The 21,486-nt window shown below is 33.8% G+C and overlaps 1 long non-coding RNA gene across 1 annotated transcript in view; it reads right to left on the bottom strand.

Annotated features, from left to right (window-relative positions):
* Nucleotides 1-21,486, bottom strand: part of LOC124980461 (uncharacterized) — a 144,787-nt gene that overhangs the window by 123,049 nt on the left and 252 nt on the right. Inside the window, exons 2-3 of the long non-coding RNA XR_007107808.1 lie at nucleotides 21,296-21,436; nucleotides 19,943-20,127 (exon numbers count right to left, since the gene is read on the bottom strand). This is a non-coding gene — a long non-coding RNA (uncharacterized LOC124980461). The remainder of the gene's footprint in view (nucleotides 1-19,942; nucleotides 20,128-21,295; nucleotides 21,437-21,486) is intronic.

Below are 21,486 nucleotides of genomic sequence, written 5' to 3' on the forward strand. Positions count from 1 at the left end.
TTTTCTAAAAGAAAACAGAAAAACCAGAAAATTACTTGATGTGGGAAACCTACATATTCAGTGTAACAAGTGTTGTGAGTATAAAGAAGAGAGGTTTTCTTTTATTGACTTTTCTAAATCTTAAATTGTTGCAAAAGAAAATGATTTTTAAAAGTACCAAGAATTTCTATACACTTTATTCAGATTCCCCAGACGTAACCACATCATCAGTCTTCTCCTTCCTCTATAGTTTTTTCTGATTTTAGTAATAAACTGCTATTATCATTCCTCATTACTCCTAAAATTTCTTGTAGATCTTGCACAACAAGAGAGGTGTGCTTTTCAGATCCTACCAAAATGTATAAGGTCTATTTATCCCTTTCCTGATGTTAATTCTGACAACTTGGTAAAGGTAGAAAATGTCTAATGTCCTTTTTTTTTTTTTCCTTTTTGTGATTAGTGAGCATCTTGTGGGAAAAAAATTGAGTCTGCAAAAATAACCTCATCAATAATTTTTCATGCATTGTTGTATTTGTTCTCTTCTCCCTGTAACGATTCTGGGTATTCTTACACAAACACACACACACACACACACACACACACACACACACACACACACACATATACACACATATAAATTAATCAGAACTTCATATCAACTTGTCTAGCTCCATAAAAAAAAAAAAAAAACCATGTTGGTACTTTTATTCAGGTATTGAAATTATAAATTATCTTTTCCTTGGTTCAAATCTAATTGTGTATTTTGCTAGTGTTTAAAAGTTTTTCTAAAATAACCTGTGTATACTCCTTGTTATTCCTAAGTGTTTTATCTTCCATTTTGTTAATAGGGTTTTCCCTGCCACTATACCCTCTAAATGGTCACTGTTTGTAAAGGATATTGACTTCTAAATCCTAATTTTATAGTCTGCTAGTTACTGAATTCTTTTATTGTTTGTGTTGTTTTATGATGGGTTCTACAGGCCAGGAGTATGAGCACTTTTTTTTGTAAAAACACCAGATAGTAAATCTTTTGTTTTGTAGGCCAAAAAGTTTCTATTTATAACTCTTCAACTTTGCTGGCATAATGCAAAAGCACAGGAAATATAAAAATAAATATACATAGCCAGGTTTAGCTTTTAGTTTGTTGATCCCTGTTCTAGGTTTTTCCAAGTATACTATTGTTTTATCTGCAAATAGAGACAGATTTATTTCTTTGTCTAACACCAAGTGTAATTACTAGATAGACTTGCCTTGTTCTTCACGATAGTAGTAAAAATGTCCATAGTGTATCCAGTTAAGAGGATGGATTTAGGACTAAGGTATGTATTAGCACATTAAGAAAATATCCATCAGGGCTGGTGTTGTGGCTCAGTCGTACAGCACTTGTCTAGCATGTATGAGGCACTGGGTTCAATTCTCAGCACCACGTAAAATGAATAAATAAAATAATGGTTAAAAAATAATATTTTTTTAAAAAAGAAAATATCCATCAATTCCTATTTTCTAGGAGCATTTTTTCCTACAAGATGTTGACTTTTGTTGAAGATCTTTTCTGCATCTATGGAAATAACCATGATTTTCCCTCTTATTTATTAATATAATATATTAATGTGTTTCCTAATTTTGAACAAACCCTTTATTTCTGGAATAAATCCTACATAGTTATAAGGTATTATTTTCTTAATATGATGTTGGAATTTGTTAGCTAATACTTTATTTGGCACTTTACATCAATATTTATAACTGATTGGTCTGTAAATATTTTCTTTTTATACACTCTTTAGGAACTGGTATCATTCACTTTCAGTGCTCTGCAACAATTTATGGAGCATTAAGACTATTTGATCTCTGAATGTTTCATAGACTATTGCTGTGCAATCATTTAGGCCAGGTGCTTTTTTATGAGGCAGTTACGTGATATTTGCTTCTATTTCTTCTACAGAAATTGAACTATCTCAAATGTGGTCAATTCTTTACTCTCTCTTCTTTTTCTTGTCCTGGGGAACTGGGATTTGAATTCAGGGATGCTTTACCACTGAGCTACATCTCTAGCCATTTTTATTTTTGAGACAGGGTCTTGTTAAGTTGCTCAGGGTCTAAGTTGCAGAGGCTGGCCTGGAACTTGCAATACTCCTGCTTCAGCCTCCTGAATTGCTGGGATTTACAGATGTGTGTTACCTCACCCAGCTCAAATTTAGTCAATTCTGGAAAACTATATTTAGCTTGGAAATTATCTATTTTCATCTAGGTTTTCAAAGTTATTTTCAGAATGTCTGCAAAGTAGATTCTTACTTTTTTTTTTTTTTTTTTCTTTTTTCAGTGATGGAGGTTGAACCCAGGACCTTAGATGCTAGGCAAGTGCTTTACTGCTGAGCTATATTCCCTGCGTGGTCCTTACATTTTTGAAAATTGAAACATAATTCACATAACCATAAAATTTATCCTTTGAATATGTTATGTTTCAATGTGTTATGTCTCTCCAATCTTCCCTTTCTTAAATTCAAGTGTAGAAGTCCCAACCTCTAGTACCTTGGAATATGACTATACTTGGAGATAGGCCTTTTAACAGAAGTAATTCAGGCAAAACATTATGTGGTGGGCACTAATCCAATATGCCTGGTGTCCTTATATGAAAGGAGGTTAAGATGCAGACAACACACCAACTAAAGGGTGCTCATGTATGCATACAGCAAGAAGATGGCCATTTACAAGCCAAGTAAGAGGCTTCAGAAGGAAATCAACCTTTTGACATCTTGATCTTGGACTCTGAGCCTCCAGACTGAGAAAACAAATTTCTATTGTTCAAGCCACCAAGTATATAGTACCATATTTGTTAGAACAGCCTAGCAAATGAAATATACAAATTTAGTGCTTTTTAGTATATTGGAAAAGCATATTAATATATTCACAAGTTCATGAAATCATCACTACTATCTAGTTGCAGAATATTTTCATCATTCCAAAAAGAAACCCCATACTGATTAACAGTCATTCCTAATTTCTGCTTTTCCCTTTTCCCTGGCAAGCACTATCAGCACTATTTTCTATCTCTATGAATTTGCCAATTATGGATATTTCATAAAAATGGGATCATGTAATATGTGACCTTTTGTCTGCTTCCCTCACTTGTGATAATATTTTCAAGATTCCTCCATGATGCAGCCTATTATAGAACTTTATTTCTTCTTTTAGCTAAATATTATTGCATTATATGGGTATACCACATTTTGTTTATCCATTCATCTGCCAATGGATGCAGGTTGCTTCCACATTTTGGTTATTACAAATATTCATGTATAGGTTCTTAACTGATATGTGTAAATGACACTACTGAGTCACATGGTAACTATATTTAACTTCTTGAAAAACTGCCAAACTCTTTTCCCAAGTAGCTACACCATTTTATATTCCCAACAAATTTTCACATTCTCAACATGTTACTGTCTCTTTTTTATTATAGCCACATTAGTATGTGTGACCAATTATCTCATTATGGTTTTGATTTGCATCTCCCTAAATGATTGATGATATTGAGCATCATTTCATGTGTTGATTGGCCATTTTTACATCTTTTGGGGAAAGCTTTATTTAAAATTAGGTTATCTATGGAATGGGAGAAAATCTTTGCTAGTAACTCTTCTGACAGATTACTATCTAGAATATATAAAGAACTCAACAAACTTTGTAAGAAAAAATCAAATAACCCAATTAATAAATGAGTAATGAATTCAAATGGATACTTCTCCAAAGAAGAAATGAAAATGGTCAATTATATATGAAAAAATATTCAACATCATTAGCAATTAGGGAAATGAAAATCAAAACTACACTGAAATTTCATCTTGCACCAGTCAGAATGACAATCATCAAGAATATAAATAACAATAAATGCTGGAGAGGATGTGGAGAAAAAGGAACACTTTTATACTGTTGGTGGGATTTTAAATTAGTATAACCATTATGGAGACCCAGTATGGAGTTTCCTCAAAAGCACAGGCATGGAACCAACCACCATATGACCCATACCACTACTAAGTATTTACCCTTAAGAATTAAAGTCATACTTGTTTATAGCAGCACAATTCACAATATCCAAACTATGGGACCAGCCTACATGTCCATCAACAGATGCATGGATAAAGAAAATGTGGTATATATACACAATGGAGTTTCATTCAGTCATAAAGAAAAATGAAATTATGGCATTTACAGGAAAATGGATGGAACTGAAGACCATTAGGCTAAGTGAAATAAGTCAAACTCAGAAGGTTAAGGGTCATATGTTTTCTCTCTTATGCAGAAAAGCTAGAGAGGAAAAAGGAAAAGAGAGATGGGACAGATCTCATGAAAATTAAAGGGAGATCAGTAAAAGAAAGGGACCCATAAGGTAGATAAGTGGGGAAGGGAGGGTAAAAGTGCTGGTGAGTGATATTGGCCAAATTACGTTGTCTGCTGTTTATTATGTACATGTGTGCATATGTAACAACAAATCCCATTAATATATACAACTATAATATACTAATTAAAAATGTGGGAAAAAAATAAAAGAAGGTTATCTCAAATCTGGGAATATAGGTTAATGGTAGAGCACTTGCCTAGAAGGTGTGAGCCCTGGGGTCTATCTGAGCACTGTAAAAATATAAAAATAAAATAAAATTAGGTCTTTTGTTATTTATTTATTTAGGGGTACCAGTGATTAAACTCAGGGACACTTAACCACTGAGCCATACCTCAGCCTTTTTTAAATTTTGAGACAGGGTCTCACTAAGTTGCTTAGGGTCCCATTAAAATTGCTGAGGCTGACCTCTTCCTTGGGATCCTCCTTCCTCAGTCTCCCACCTAAAATTAAAGGCATGTAGCACCATGCCTGGCCAATCATTTGCACTTTTATTATTGAGTTGTACAAGGTTTTTAATAAATTCTAAATACTAGTCCCTTGTTAGATATAGAATTGATAAAATTCTTCTTATATCATATGGATTGTCTTTGCTTAATAGTGTCCTTTCTTGATGATGTCTGAAGCACAAGTTTTTAATTTTATGAGGTCTAATTCATTTAGTTTTCTTTTATTGTTTATGCTTGAAGGTATCATACCTTTAAAAAAACAATGCTGAATATAAGATCAAGATTTATACATTTTATTCTAAGAGTTTCATGGTGTCAGTACTTGCATTTAGATGTTTGAACCACTTTAACTTCAACTTCATTCTTCACATGTCAATTTCCAATTGTCCCACATCATTGTCCCACCACTTTTCTTTCCCTATTAAATTGTCTTGGCATTCTTGTTTAAAATCAACTGACCATTAACATAAGGCTTTATTTCTGGACTCTCAAATCTATTTCAGAGATATACATGTCTATCTTTATGCCTGTTATTTGGTGGGGGGCTAGGGCAGCTGTTATAGGTATTTTAATCAAGTGAACTCTTTAGATTCTCATTTTATACTTTTTTTAAAATCAATTTTTATAAACATGACTGGATATTTAAGGCAGTTTACAAGATTACAGTTCAAGAATGTTCTCTCTGCTTCTTTCCAATAGATAACATTTCCAGAAATAGGGCCAATGTTCCTAATAACTGCTGGACTTTCTGTAGGAAGTGTGGTAAGCACAACCCCACATAAGTTACAGTACAAGAAGGGCAAGGATTCTCCATCTGCATAGGGAGAGCAGTTTTATGATGGGACGCAAAGTGGTTATGGTTAGGCTAAGCTGATTTTCTACAAAAAGGCTAAAACTACAAAAAAAGATTGTGCTGAGGCTTCAGTGTGTTGAGCCCAATTGCAGATCTAAGAGATTATTGGCTATTAAGAGAAGCATTTTGAAATAAAAAGAACAAGAAGTCATGTGAGTCAGTTCTAAGCTTAATCTTTTGTTTTATTATGAATGACAATAAAATCTAGAGGTTTTACTCATTTATCACTTCATTTAGATGCAGCTGGTCTTTTGGGAGAGATAAACTAGAGCCATCAATAAAATTTCCCTTGAGAAATTTGTGCTTCAAAATAGACAAAACCAGAATGCCCCCTGCTTCCAGTAAAGTATGTTTTCATTATTAAATTGGATTTGGGGGCAAGGCAGAATAAAAATATTTTTTCCTCTGATTTTTAAAATATGATTCTATATTTTAGGATCCTAAACTTTTCCCTTTGTTTCCTTTCATTTTTGTTTCCCCACCAAAAGTGGTTAGTTTCCGAAGGGCATTTATTCTTTCCTTTCTTACCCAAAACTGCCTCCTTGAGTTCCACACAAATTTGTAAGTCATTTCTCTACATATGCTGTGATCTATCAGTATTTCAAGAGAAACTTCTGTGAACAATTTTAGGTCAATCATAAACCTGTGACTAGCTCCCTTCTCCTGTACAGTTTTTCCCCCAGTTAACTTGTTCTCCACCAAAGCTTGTGCAAGGGACTGAATGGTGGCTGACTAGAATTTGGTATTATTTTTTTATCTACAGATAATTTGAAGTTGGAGAACTCTCTGTATTCTACTTAAGGCATGGTAATGTATAGATTTATTTGTTCTTTACTGTGTTTTAGAGGATGTATGGGGAGATTCCGATTAATGTATTTGCCATTACTTCAGCTGCCCAATCTTTTAATATTTTAAAATATTTTTGCAAGTATTTTGTTTGTTTTTCCTAGATGAAGAATTGTCAGGTTTTTAATGGCATGGGATTTGTCTACTCTACCACTGCAATGGTGATACTATATGTGGATAATACTGAAAACAGCTGATCAGATCATTTGTTAATATAGCATATGATAAATTTTCTGAAGATATTGCACTTGAGTAATTCACAAAAATTATATATCTAATCAGTGATGACTGATAGAAAAAAAGAAATAGAAAAAAAGTTTAGGGTTCTCCATTACAAAAATTGTTTTTATTTAAGCAGTCAGGTTAACTAAGTAGTTTAATCATTTGAGAGTATTTGATTCACAGTGTACACCAATTTTGCTTTTTTTCTGCTTTTTTTGTTTTATTTTGTTTTTTGGAGGGGACTGATCTCAAAGGTACTCTACCACTCAGCTAAATAAATCCCCAGTCCTTTCAATTCATTATTTTGAGATAAGATCTCACTAAGTTTTCCATGTTGGCCTCATACTTATAATCCTCTTGCTTCAGTCTCCAATTTTGGCTGTTTTGATCTTTGCTTACAAGAAGAAAACCTGTGCAAAAAAACTAACAACCGTGATATTAAAAATAAAATATAAAATGAAATTACTATGTTCTTAAATATAAATCTTATATATATTAATCTGTATCTAACTGATTAAATTAAAATACTCATTTTATTGAACATAGTTCTTTAAACTGCTGTGATTTTAATATCTTTAGTTTACTCTGGGGGCCACAATAGCATTCCTTAGGTGTCACTACACTGATTTCATTTTATATAGGAGTTAGAATTGATTAATGGGAATATGGAACTACTCGGTTTCCATCAGTTAAATAATATGAGATCTTAGGTAAATAAATTGCCTCTCTCAGCTATGGTTTCTTCATATAATTAATTTAATCACACACAGTCATCATATATTTTGGAAGGTTTAATCAGTATTTATAAAATACTTTGAAATATCAGAATGGAAAGACTTAACACATATTACAAGAAATTATAATTTTTGCCTAGTATATGTTGCAATGCTAAGTACCAATGGTAGAACACTCATTGTGGTATCTTATGAAGCTCAGAATTCTCCAACAATCTACTCCTTTTCCTCAACATAAAAATATTTTATTATATAAGAAGGGTAGAGGTATAGCTCTGTGGTAGAGCACTTGCCTAGCACATGCAAGGCCTTGGGTTCAATTCCTATCACCACACACACAAAAACATATGTGTGAATATATATATATGTACATTTTTTTACTAAAAGGTACTACAATTTCAAATACATAAGACTGTTTACCCTTTCTAGAAAATACTATTTATTTATTTAGTATATAGTTTTACAGTTTGCTTTTCTCAATATAAAAATACTTTAATATGAACTACAGATACTTCATGTATTAAGAATGTTTTTAGAGTGGGGTACGGTGGCATAGTGGTGCACAACTGTAATACTAGGGACTGAGGAGGATGAGTCAGGAGGACCACAATTTCAAGTAAGTCTCAGCAACTTAGCAAGACCCTCTTTCAAAATAAAAAAATAAAAAAGGCTGGGGAATGTGGCTCAGTGGTTAAGTGCCCTTGGGTTCATTCTCTGGTACCAAAAAAAAGAATGTTTAGTTCTTCCTATCATATTTTTATATAATAGTGAGTTCATTTTTATTAATCCTCTGAATCAATTATTTCTTTCTCAATAGTTCTTAGGAGTTAAAACCTATTCATTATTGTATCCAAAGCACTAATAATAACTTTAATATTTCTCATGGCTATAAACATTTCTTACATAAATAGTATCTTGACTGAAGATTTCTTATCAAGAAAAAAGTATTTACTCTGCCTTGATGTATTAGTGGACATGCAGTATTACTAGATAATTACCACTTAACTTTTTTTGAAAATATTTTTTTAGTTGTTGATGCAACTTTATTTTATTTATTTATATGTGGTGCTGAGAATCAAAGCCAGTGCCTCACACATGCGAGGTAAATGCTCTACCACTGAGCAACAACCCCAGCCTACCACTTAACTTTTTAAGCAACTAAAAAACAAACAACAAAACAATAACATGTTTGCTTATTCTGTCAACATTAACTGAATGCCTATACCTTGTAAGGACTGCCCTCTGGTAGTTCTAGACACTAGAAGAAGCATGTGGTGACAAAGCAAAGAATATAGAACGGAGTTAATCATGCCCAGTACCCTCATAGGGGCTAATAACATATAACTAAGGACAGCTCAAGCTTCCCTTGTAAAACTGTGATGCCCTTTCATTGAACCATATAACAAATCAATGTCTAAGAGGGTCTAAGCACATCAACACTACTATTAAAAAATTAGAGTTAGACACAGACTCTGAATTTTCTAATTCTGTTCTTCATGAAGCAGGCAATAAATTTCATTGGGTGCATGCTCTCTAATATTTTTCTCTGCACCCTGATAAATTAATTACCCAGAATGTTACTTCTTACCACCATCTGAGTTCTACCCCTCCCTTCTAGGCCTAGCTGTAATGCCACATCCATGAAGCCTGTAATCCTAGGGACTAGGGAGGCTAAGCTGGAGGATGGTAAGTTTGAGGCCAGTCTCAGCAATTTGGCAACTGAGTAAGACCCTGTCTCAAAATAAAATAAAATGGGCTAGGGTTGTAGCTCAGTGGCACTCCTGGGTTCAATCCCCAGTACAAAACAGCAACAGTAACAGCAATAACAAAACCAAAACCAAAAACAAACAAAAAAAAAGAAAATAGACAAAACAAAACAAACAAACAAACAAAAAAAACCCATACAGAATGTATGTGTTAAAATTATGGAGCCACATAACATAGTAAAGGAGGGAATATAGCTCAGTTTGTAGAGCATTTGCCTAACAAGTGAGGCCCTGAGTTCAATCTCCAGTACTGAAAAAACAAACATAATAAAGGCACAGAGTTTTCAAAATGTGTCCTACCAACTGAATTAAAATAATGTTTATTTGAATTTATTTTAATTATTTATAAAATTTTTCTCAAATTACAAATGTAAGTAATCCCAAAGATACCTATTTGCTTTTTTTTTTTTTCCTTTCTTTTTTGCAGTACTGGGGATTGAACCTAAGGGCAATGAACACTAGGCTATATCCCTACTAGTCCTTTTCTCTTTCTTTCTTTTTTTTTTTTTTGGTAGTACTGGAGATTTAACCCAGGGGTGCTCTACCACTGCTACACCCCAAGTCGTTCTTTATTTTTATTTTGAGACAGGGTCTTGCTAACTGCCCAGGCTGTTTTCAAACTTGTGATCCTCCAGCTTTAGCCTTCTGAGGTTACAGGCATGCGCCACCAAGTCCACTTCCTATATTCCTTTTAGACAAATGTTCTTTTAAAAAGCTTTAAGAAGGTTGGGGAGGGGATGTGTAGCTCAGTGGTACAGTGCTTGCCTAGAATGTGCAAGGACCTGGATTTGATCCCTAGCACCACAAGAAAAGAACAAAGAAAAATGAAATAAAAAGCTTTGAGAATTTGGCATTAATAATCTATTTCTACACCATATTTTTAATATCTATGATTACTGGAGTAAAGTATGTGAAGTTTTATGAATATACTCTAAAAAGTCTGTGTTCTGTATTTTAAATATAAGATTTTATAAACACTATGTAACACTACCAAAAAGAAAAAAAAATACAATGCTAAATGTGAAAACATAAATTTGTGATAAAGGTTATTTTAAAGATATTTGAAATATGAAGTTTATATTCAAATTAACCATTTAAATGATTTATTTAAAACTGGTATCTATAAAAATGTAGGTGCTATTTTCTTCCTTTTAAATTCAAGAAGATGTCATTTACCTCAACTGCTATTAAAATATTGAGAATAGAGGGGCTGAGGATGTGGCTTAGTGGTAAAGCACTTGCATAGCATGCCCAAAGCCCTGGGTTCAATACCCAGTACAATCAAAAATAAAATTAAAAAATAAAGTATTTAGCATAAAAAATGTTAATCAATTTTTATTTTACTTGTTATTAAAATATACTATGTATTTATAGATGATAGTTTCTATTACACTCATTTTTTTTTTTGGAAACACTACCTTTATTTTTTTGGTACTGAGAATTGAACCCAGGGTGCTTAACCACTGAGCCACATCTCCAGTCCTTTTTTGTATTTTATTTAAAGACAAGGTCCCACTGAGTTAAGTGCCTTGCTAAGTTGCTAAGGCTGGCTTTGAACTTGCGATCCTCCTGCCTCAGCCTCCCAAGCAGCTGGGATTACAGGCATGTGCCACTGCGCCCAGCAACACAATACCTTTATGTTTTATTTATTTATTTTTCGTGTTGCTGAGGATTGAACCCAGTGCCTCACACATGCTAGGCAAGCACTCTACCACTGAGTTATAACTGCAGCCCCCTACTCTATTCATTACTGAAATAAAATCTGATCACTCAAACATACTATTTGATTCTTTTTTTTTTTTTTTTTTTTGGTACCAGGGATTGAACTCAGGGGCACTCAACCACTTAGCTACATTCCCAGTCCTATTTGGTATTTTATTTAGAGAAAGGGTCTCACTGAATTGCTTAACACCTTGCTTTTGCTGAGGTTGGCTTGAACTCGGAATTCTCCTGCCTCAGCCTCCCAAACCGCTGGCATTATACTTGATTCTTATGTTAGTCCAGTTATACTGCTATAACAAAATACAACACGCTGTATAATTTTTAAATAATAGAAACCTATTTCTTATGGCTCTAAAGGCTAGAAGTCCAAGATCTAATTGTTGGTAAGTCCGGTGTCTGGTAAGGGCTGCTCTCTGCTTCCAAGATGTTACCTTGTTGATGTATCCATGGGTGGGGTAAATTGCTATATCCTCCTCACACTGCAAAAGCAGAAGAGAGTAAATGTACTCCTTCCAGTTCTTTTATAAGGGCTTTGACCCCATCCATGAGGGCTCTGCTCTCATGACTAAATTACCTCCTAAATGCCCTACTTCTTAATATATTACATTGGCCATTAAGTTTCAAAACAAATTTTGGGTGACAATGAGAACATAGTATTTCCCTAATAATATACTCAAAACTTACCAAACAATTATAAGAATAAATTCTGTCTCCTTATAAATTCCACTTAAGAGAATATTTTATACTAATAGAATGAATAATTTCTTATTCTCATAAAGTGTAATCTGTTTCTTAAAGATACTCAAGTAAAATTCATACTAAATTTCTAGTTATATATATTTGATAGTTAAATGTGTGATCTAATTATGCCTAATGTTAAATTTTACTAATGAATATTTTTGATTAAGGAAACTATTACAAAACTTACTTTTGCTGTGCTAAATAAGATAATGGTTGGTCTCTAATAAAAACTACAGAACAAAATTTCTCATCAATTACTGTCAAAAAGAATATTTTATTTTACAAATGAAACCTAAATGTAGTTAATGTCAGTCACCACGCTAAACATCACATTTATTGTAAAATAAAATTTACATACATTTTCCAGTGAAAATTTTAAAACAGAACATTCATTTATAGACACAACATGGACACTTTATTCTTTCTCATTAACTTTTATAAGTAATAACAAAGGCTACTCTCACAAGTTTAAAATATTAATTTTATTTTTAAAAGATATATCCCTTATATATGTATGCCCTTTTAAAATTTTTTGTTGTTGTTGTAGATGGACACAATAACCTGTATACTATTTATTTTTCTATGTGGTGCTGAGGATTGAACCCAGGCTCTCCCACTGAGCCACAATCCCAGTTCTGTTTGTCTGTTTGATACAGGTTCTCACTATGTTGCCCAGAATGGTCTTAAACTCCTGTTCCAGTGGTCCTCCTGCCTCAGTCTTCCAAGTAGTTAGGACTTCAGGCACAAACCCTGTTACCTGGCTTGGTCTCCATCTAAAGAACTGAGAACTTGTTTCTTTTGTTTTTGCTATCATTGTTTAACAAGTAAAGGTAATTTGCTCACTTATCTGTATGAACTGTGGATTGATCAATTAGTGTTATAAAAGATTTCAATGAAAATGGTTTCATACTACTAATTAAAATTTTACAATTGTGTGGGAGGGGACAGGGGGTTACCGGGGATTAAAACCAGTGTCTCACACCTGCCATGCTCTACCACTGAATTATATTCCCAGACCTACCAAGTATTTTTCAATAGTTATCTGATTTTAAAAATTCTACTTTATATTCTATTTTTAAAACTGTTTATCTGCCTTATATTAATAATTTCATACATTTCTTTCCAACTACACATTCTTTTCCTACATAAAACAAGCTAAGAATCCTGTAAGGGTGATCTGTGCCAATTTTGCTCTGAACAAAGTCTAAAATCCACATTTTTTTCTACTAGCAAGAAAATAAAAGCCTTCTAAATAAGGCTTGTAAAAAGTTCCCATTCAAAGTCCGAGAGTTGTTTTTATTCCACTTTGGTTGATTTAGAAGCTAGGTGGTGTAATATTCTTAGTCTTTTCCACATAATATCTTTTCATAAAAGAATAAATGCTAAGTGTGAATCTATGTAAATTTCTTTCAAGCATAAAGCTAAACACAGCAATTTTTATTTCTGAACATTATTCAAGAAGAATTATTAAATTTAACATAAAACTCTTTACCAAAATTATTTTATTTTTTTAAAAAATTTTAAGACACGTACTCTGCCTATATTCCCCAAGCTAGCCCCTATATTTATGTTTTAGTCTCCCAAACAGCTGGGAATACAGGTGCATGCCACTACATGTGGCTTACCCAAACTTTTTCCAGACAGATTTTTATTCACCCAATTAAAAATTTAATGCTATTATTATTTTTTGGTGCTAGAGATTAAACCCAGGGCCTTGTACACACTAAACACAAGCTCTATCACTAAGCTATACCCTCATCCCAAATGATACACTATGATTAATGCCTTCTTTATTCAGACCGAAAATTATTAATAAAGCCTATTAAAATTCTGATAAACTTTACAAAAAATTGTATTTTAGAACTACTCTAGTAATTTGTATTATTATAAGTAATCTTAAAATTGATATAACAAAAAACTGGTTATTAGTCTGACAATAAATTCTAACACAAAACACATCAGTACATTTAGAAAACTGTTAAAAGTTATGAGGAAATCAAATATTCATTAAAACATCTTTCATATTTTCATTCATACCCTTGTATGCATATACATGTTTAAACCCTGGGTTCTGTTGCTGTTGTTGTTTTCTAGTACTAGGGACTAAACCCAGGCACTCTACCATTAGGCTACATCTCTAGCCCTTTTTTCAAACTTTTTGAGAGAGGGTCTCAGTAAGTTACTGAAACTGGCCACAAACTTGTCATCCTTCTGTCTCAGTCTCTCGAGTACTTGGGATTACATGTGGGCACCACTGTGCCTGGCTACTAAACTTTCAATGCAAGTAACTATTTGAGATAAATACAAGCTTAAAAAAATACTTTAATGGATTTGAAAACAATGAAATAATCAACTTCCCAAGAAAAGTCTTCCCACAAATAGTGCAAAATTAGCCCCATGCAAAGAAACAAAAATGTACAAAATGGCCAGGAATGATGAGGCATGCCTATAATCCCAGTGGGTGCGGAGCCTGAGGAAGGAAGATTACAAGTTCAAGGCTAGCCTCAGCAACTTAATGAGACCCTGTATTAAAATAAAAAATAAAAGGGTTGAGAATTTAGCTCAATGGACCTCTGGGTTCAATCTTAGTACCAAAAAAAAAGAAAAAAAGTACTAAATCAACAAACTCTAAAAACCGAGAGTTAAAATGTAATTTTTAAAAGTGTAGAGTTTTGCAGTTTTGCAGAGAATAATATTCAAACCACAACAAATCAACAATCATCACCAAAATGCTTATGTGTTATGCAAAAGTTAAAACTTATAAACATATTTTATGCTAAATATTTAAAGTATGTCACCACTTCTGTACTATTTATGATGTTATAATAGGAAAAAAAAAGTGTGATTTCTTCTATATTGACCATGGTACAAATGCAGATTTGTTGTTAAGAGTGGCTAAAGTTCTATGGTAAAAAACTTAAGAGTTGACTCTGGGACAACAAACAGGGTTGAGAAACTAATTAATTTGATGTATGTGTGAATGCGTACATTTTCAAAAATGATTGTTATATACAAAAGTACTAATGAGGTGTTGTTAAATAACTGAAGTATATTCAATGGCTTTCACAACTTGCTGATGAAGGGATATAAGAAAAGTGGAAAAAAAGGAATTAAGATAATTTTAGGCAGACTGCATTATTTAATACAAAAACCGTTAGGCATATTGGGTGATTCTAGAGGACACTTAGTTACCATTGATAGAAAGATGACAGAAATGCAGAACAGTATTAACAAATGAGAAAGAAACAAAAGGTAGTAATTGGGGCTGGAGTTGTAGCTTAGTGATAGACCACCAGCCTGGCATGAGGCACTGGGTTCAATTCTCAGCACTGCCTATAAATAAATAAAATAAAGGCTCACTGACAACTTAAATTTTTTTTTATTTAAAAAAAAGGTAGTAACTGTTTTTTGAACCGTTTAGTGTCAAATAATTTCTTTTTCAGAATAAAAAATCCAGAAATAAATTCAGCATAAATTTTTAAATTTAATATATGACAAAGGTGATCTTTCTAATCACAGAGAAATACTGAAGTATTTATAAATGCTACTGACACAACCTGGTTTATTTTAGAGAAGACAAAACTAGATCCTATTGTTATTCTATATATAAAAATGAAAAAAAATTTATTTGGTTTATTTAGTTTTATGTGGTGTTGGGGATCGAACCCATTGCCTCACATGTACTAGGCAAACACTCTACCACTGAGCCACAACCCCAGCCTCTAAAAATGAAAATTTTTAAATAGCAAGATTAATCTTGCCAGGCATGGTGGTACATACCTGTAATCCCAGCAATTTGGGAGGCTGAGGCAAGAGGATTGCAAATTCAAAGCCAGCTTCAGCACCTGGCTTTAGTGAGGCACTTAGCAATTCAGCAAGACCATGCCTCTAAATAAAATATAAAAAAGGGCTGGGGATGTGGCTCAGTGGATAAGGGGGAGGTTGTGTATTGGAAGTCATCCTTATTTAGCAGAATCAGACTAGGTAGAGCCTCCTGACATAGAGGTCTGACTTCTGGGAACTGGCAGATAGGGAAGTCTGTCCCAGATGGGGGAGGGGAGGGCCCTATTGCATGTGGCACTGTGAGAATGGCTCCCTGTCTGCTTCTGCAATAGTCCCCCTGAGAAAATGGCTCCCGTAACTCCAACCTATCCTGTTCATCACCGAAGAAGCTCCTCCCATTCAGGGTCCCTTTACCTGTGTGTCTATAAATAAAAGAGAGTTGGGCTACTCCATGTTGTTTGAGGCCAGAGCTGGTATGGCCAGAATCATTTAAAAGGAGTATTGGCTCTTGTGTGTTTACTGAGTAGATAAGTTTATGGGGAATTGATTGATAACAGCCAGCATCATCCTCTGGCAGTTAACACTTTTCTCAAACACATGGGACCTGGCTAAGAGACTCCCAAGGGGGGAGGGTTCTGAATTATTTAATCTAGAAATCAAGGGTACTACATAATATAATTCAGGCATAGTTAAGATTTTTTAAACCTAAACTGGAAATCTAGAAGTTACCAAAAAAAAAAAAAAAAAAAAAAAAAAAAAAAAAAAAATCACAGCTTTAATGATAAAAGTGTCTTTCTACAGCAAAAGACAGTAAGTGCAAAATCAACAGAGGTAAGAAAACACCGAGGCAACAGAATGGTAGTAAGAATTGCAAATTGGTATGAAAAGATAAACAACCAATTACAAATAAACTTTCAGAGAAGAGGTACTATTGAGCAAAAAAAGATGAAGATACATGTTTTTGGTTTTATTTATTTTTTTTTCAGTGCTAGAGAGATAGAACACAGGGCCTCATATATGCTAAGTGAATGCTCTACCACTGAGTTGTACCCCAGCCCTAAATATATGTTTAAATTTCATATTGTTTATAAAATAAATTATAAAATAATATATCTACATATGCATATTTTCTGTGTATCTATCTATTTATCTATCTATACACACAACATACGCATACACACACACACACACACACACACACACACAGGATTCTTTTAGGAGTATGTGATCATACAGAGGAAAAAAATGGAGAGATATACAGTAGTTTGTCAATGTACGTAGCAAAGGATCCAGGCAAGAGAGCCGAATTAAAAAGGAAGAGGGGAAAGAAGGAAAGAAAAAGGGAAAAAAAGGAAAAGGACTACAATAAAATAATATGGATAACTGCTTACAACCTCTTTATAAATTTGTGTATTTATGGACACATGAAACAATTTTAAGGTAAGAAAGGAGATAAAGAATCTCATTAGGAGTGTCCAAGGAATTTACATTAGTATCCTTTCCTGTTTCCAGTCTCATAAAATGTAGTCTGAGGTGGCCATAGAGGCCAGTTTGTTGTTATTTATTTACCTATTTATTTACTTATTTATTTACTTATTTATTTATTTATTTTTGGTGGGGGATTCCGGGGATTGAACCCAGGGCCAGATGCATGCCAGGTAAGCACTCTACCACTCAGTTACACTCCCAGTCAACACAATTCTTGTTTATTATCATTGTGAAATCTCTATGTATATATGTGTGGGTATGAATAAGTGAGCATGTGTGTGCATGTATTTGTCTGGACTCCATTATAAGAAAAGGGGTTTGTTCAATCTGGTTTTATGATTTACTCCAGAAGTCAGCAAATTTTCTATAAAGAACCAAATATTGACTACTTTAGGATTTCTGTGTCATATTGTTTCTGTCACAACTACTCAATTCTTAATTGCAGTGAGAAATCAGTCATAGATGGGTGATGGTTAATTTTATGGATCAACTTGGAAAGGTTATACTACCCAGTTACACAATCAACACCACTCTAGGTGTTGCTATGAAGACATTTTGTAGCTGTGACCAATATCTATACTCTGCTGATTTTAAGTAAAAGAGATTACTCTCAATAATGTGAATGGGCTTTGTCCAATCAGCGTTAAGAGCAAAAAATTGAGAATTTCCCAGAGAAGAAATCCTGTGGCTGTAGCACTGACTCCTATAAGAGTTTCCAGGCTGCCAGTCTGCCCTACCTATTTTAAATTTGCAAACCACCACAACCGGGTTAGCCATTTCTTACAATAAATCTCTGGATAGATAATGTATATGATTAATTCTATTTTTTGGAGAACCCTAATCCACAGACAATACATAAGCTAATGAGCATGACTGTGTTCTAATAAAAGCATTTACAGTAACTGGTGCTGGGCCAAATTTGGCCTGAGTACCATAGTTTTCCAAATCCTAGTTTTATTGGTAAGATAGCTGTCTTTATTAAACATTTCTTTTAAGGCAGTCTGAAAAGTACTTCACAAACAGAAATACAAACTAGGCCCCATAAATTGGGAATTGTTCCTGGCCAAGTCAGATATTCTGGAGAAACTAAGAAATGATCTTCCTATTAACTTGTGAACTATAGATTGAAAGCTTACATACAAGAAAGATTTCTCAGAGTTTCAATATGGTATTCTTTTCATATTTTTTTTAATCTTTTAGACTATTGTCTTTGAGAATTGAAAGTTTTGCTGCTAACCTACCAGACATTAACCGACAGAATGCTTTGAATGTTCATTTATTTTTATTTTATTTTATTTATTTTTGCAATACTGGGGATCAAACCCAAGTCCTGGCACATGCTAGGCAAGTTCTCTACCACTGAGCTAGATCCTCAGTTCTGGATGTTCATTAAACACCTTTCAGTAAAACTTAATGAGGAAAGTAAAAATTTCAAAAAGCACTAAATAGGGAGTCTATTATTTTTGACAAGAGAAATTCCTTTCATCAAAAATATATAGCAAAAGACTTTTAGATAATATTTCTTAGAAGTAAGATTCCTCAATTTACCACTGGGATCTATCTAGAAGTTCAAAGTAGTAGATTGTTAAGTTAGTTGAAAATACCAGGTTCCCTTCTCTAGGAATTAATAAGATTACTATTTAAGAATTTGGTATTCCTGTTTTCAACTTAGGGATCTCACCATAAGCACTTCTGTCTCATGGGATTTGACCTCCTGTTTCACAAAAGTTTAAAAATAATCTAGGGCTGGGGATATAGCTCAGTTGGTAGAGTGCTTGCCTTGCAAGCGCAAGGCCCTGGGTTCAATCCCCAGCACCGCAAAAATAAAATAAAAAAAAATAAAAAAATAAAAATAATCTATAATTAAAAATGATACGGTCAGGTGACACACACCTGTCATCCCAGTAACTGGGAGGCTGAAACAGAAGGAACAAAAGTTTGAGGCCAGACTCAGCAGTCTCTATGTCAAAATAAAATAAAATGGACTGAGGATATAGCGCAGTGGTAGAATGCCTGCCTAGCATGCTCAAAGCCCTGGTTTGATCCCCAGTCCAACCAAAAAAAAAAAAAAAAAAAGACATGATTTGCAACATAAAGAGTATCTATAGAATGGCCTTTGCCACAGAGTACTTTCTTAGGAGGTTAGTTTATAAAATGATTTTTAAAAGGGGGAAAATAAGAAACTTAATTTTTAAAAGGGGGAAAATAAGAAACTTAAGATTCAATATCTAAATTATAAGTGATCAGATGAGGCAAAAAACGAAAAACTTAAACATAAGACTAAAGGGCTGTTGACCATACTAAATAATGGACAAGTTTATAAAACAAAAGGGGAACAATTAATAATAGTCAATAGTCAATAACTTAGAATAGAAGCCATGTTCAAAAATGTAAAATAATATGAATGGTACTGGCAAGTGGTGAACAAAGATATTTAGATGTAGAAAGAAGTGCCAGAGTCGGTCATAAAGAATAAAAAGTTTAGCAAAGAAAGATCAAGTGGGGGAATGCTATACATGAAAGGTAACCATGGAGTCTAAATTGTTTGGAACAGTTCTGATTTCAGATACTTGACTGTCAAATCATGTCCTGATTTAAAAAAAAAAAAAAATATATATATATATATATACATATATATATATTTTTAGTTGTTGATGGACCTTTATTTATTTACTTACATGTGGTGCTGAGAATCGAACCCAGTGCCTCACACATGCTAAGCAAGCATTCTACCATTGAGCCACAACCCCAGCCCGGTCCTGATTTTGAGTTCAGAAAAAAAGGTCACTGTCATCCCTACTTGTATCCCTAATTCCTAGCAAAATCTCAATATTTATATGTTGATAATAACACAACTAACCATTCTTAAAGGATAAAAACACATTAATTAGTGACCTTTACTTACTAGCACCAATAAAAAACTAAAATCTGGAATCCCTAGGGGAAATTGGTGCCACACTCACCTCTAATATTATCATCAGTGCTGGGAGGGGATGAAGCCATCATCTGCCAAAATCTGCAGCATTCTTGCCAGGTTTGGGAGTTCCACAGCAAAGTTCCCACTACCAGGTATGATTGCCATATCTCAGGAAAATGATGCTGACATTTCTCTTAGCGTTGAATAATCTTGAAAAGATGTTTAAGGGACCTATGCAATATTAAGCCCCAGAAACACAATATTAGTGGTAGTTTGGACATGGAATGTAATAGCTAATAATATTGGAATGCTTACTATGTTTTAGAAACTGACAGTACTATCTCATTTAATTCCTTTGACAAACTGTGAGGTATAGGTATTTTTATTAACCCAAATTTCATAGAAAGCTTAATCTTAGCAAGGTTAAAGAACTGCTCAAGATAAAGGTTAGTTAAGAGGCATGACTGGGATTTGAACCCATGCAGCCTAATTCTTCAGGGTATGTATTTTTATTTAAACAACCACTGTGCTATATAGGGTCACTCAAACAGGCAAAATAATTTCTGTGTAAGTAACCTGACACTAGACATTTACTCTTCATCTCATACCCTAAAAGACTGGAATCTGTGTCAACTTTTAACATAATCAAACAGTAGCCAGGTGCCATGGCACACCCCTGTAATCCCAGGGACTCGGCAAGATGAGGCTGAAGGATGGCAGGTTTGAGTCCAGCCTCAGCAATTTAGCAACTCAGCAAGACCCTGTCAAAATAAAATAAAAAGGGCTGGAGATGAAGCTCAGTGGTACAGCACCCCTGGGTTCAATCCCCAGTACTGGAAAAAAAAAAAAATCTTCAAAATTCACAATAATTTAAAATATAGTGAAGGACAGTTAGTCTCCAAGACACAGTAAAATAAGGACGATAGAGTTTGATATTCCATTCCCTTCAGATGAAATGACAAGTACATATAAACATCATATTCCACTTATGGAATTTTTTTTGGATCCAATAGATTGTTTTTAATAACTTAATAATCCTGCTGCCTTCAGCATGTGTCCAAGTTTCAATAAGTAACTGATCTTTTACCATTAAAAAACCCGCTTCACACATTATTCAAAATCCACATATCACCTAAATCCACACGAATTGTGGCTTTTTCCTCGAGCCTATTCCTCTATGCATTAGTACTTACAAACCTCTTATTTTACATTTACAGCAGTTTTGAAAGTTTCATCTAATACTTACCAACCATTTGTTACAATTTTCCTCCCTTTTTTCTAAATAAGTGAAATTTTACTGCAAAATCTGTAGTTACACTATCAAAGGATAATATGATTTTAAAAGAAACGATTGTGAAAGTACCCCACCACCAAGACTCCATTACCACAATGACACCACCTCAAGTGGACAAACCAAACCCTTCAGGGGTCTCCTTCAAATCAGTCTGGGAGCGCAGGGAGACAGAGGGGAGGAGGGAAGGCTGGAAGAAGCTGTACTTGATTCAATCCAATAAACATTCACTGCGCCACTTGCCAAGCGCTTTAAAAAAAAAAAAAAAAAAAGTCAGGCGGTATTTCAAGCTGTGGGCC

Source organism: Sciurus carolinensis, chromosome 3, assembly GCF_902686445.1.
Source record: "Sciurus carolinensis chromosome 3, mSciCar1.2, whole genome shotgun sequence".
Classification (NCBI taxonomy): Eukaryota; Metazoa; Chordata; class Mammalia; order Rodentia; family Sciuridae; genus Sciurus; species Sciurus carolinensis.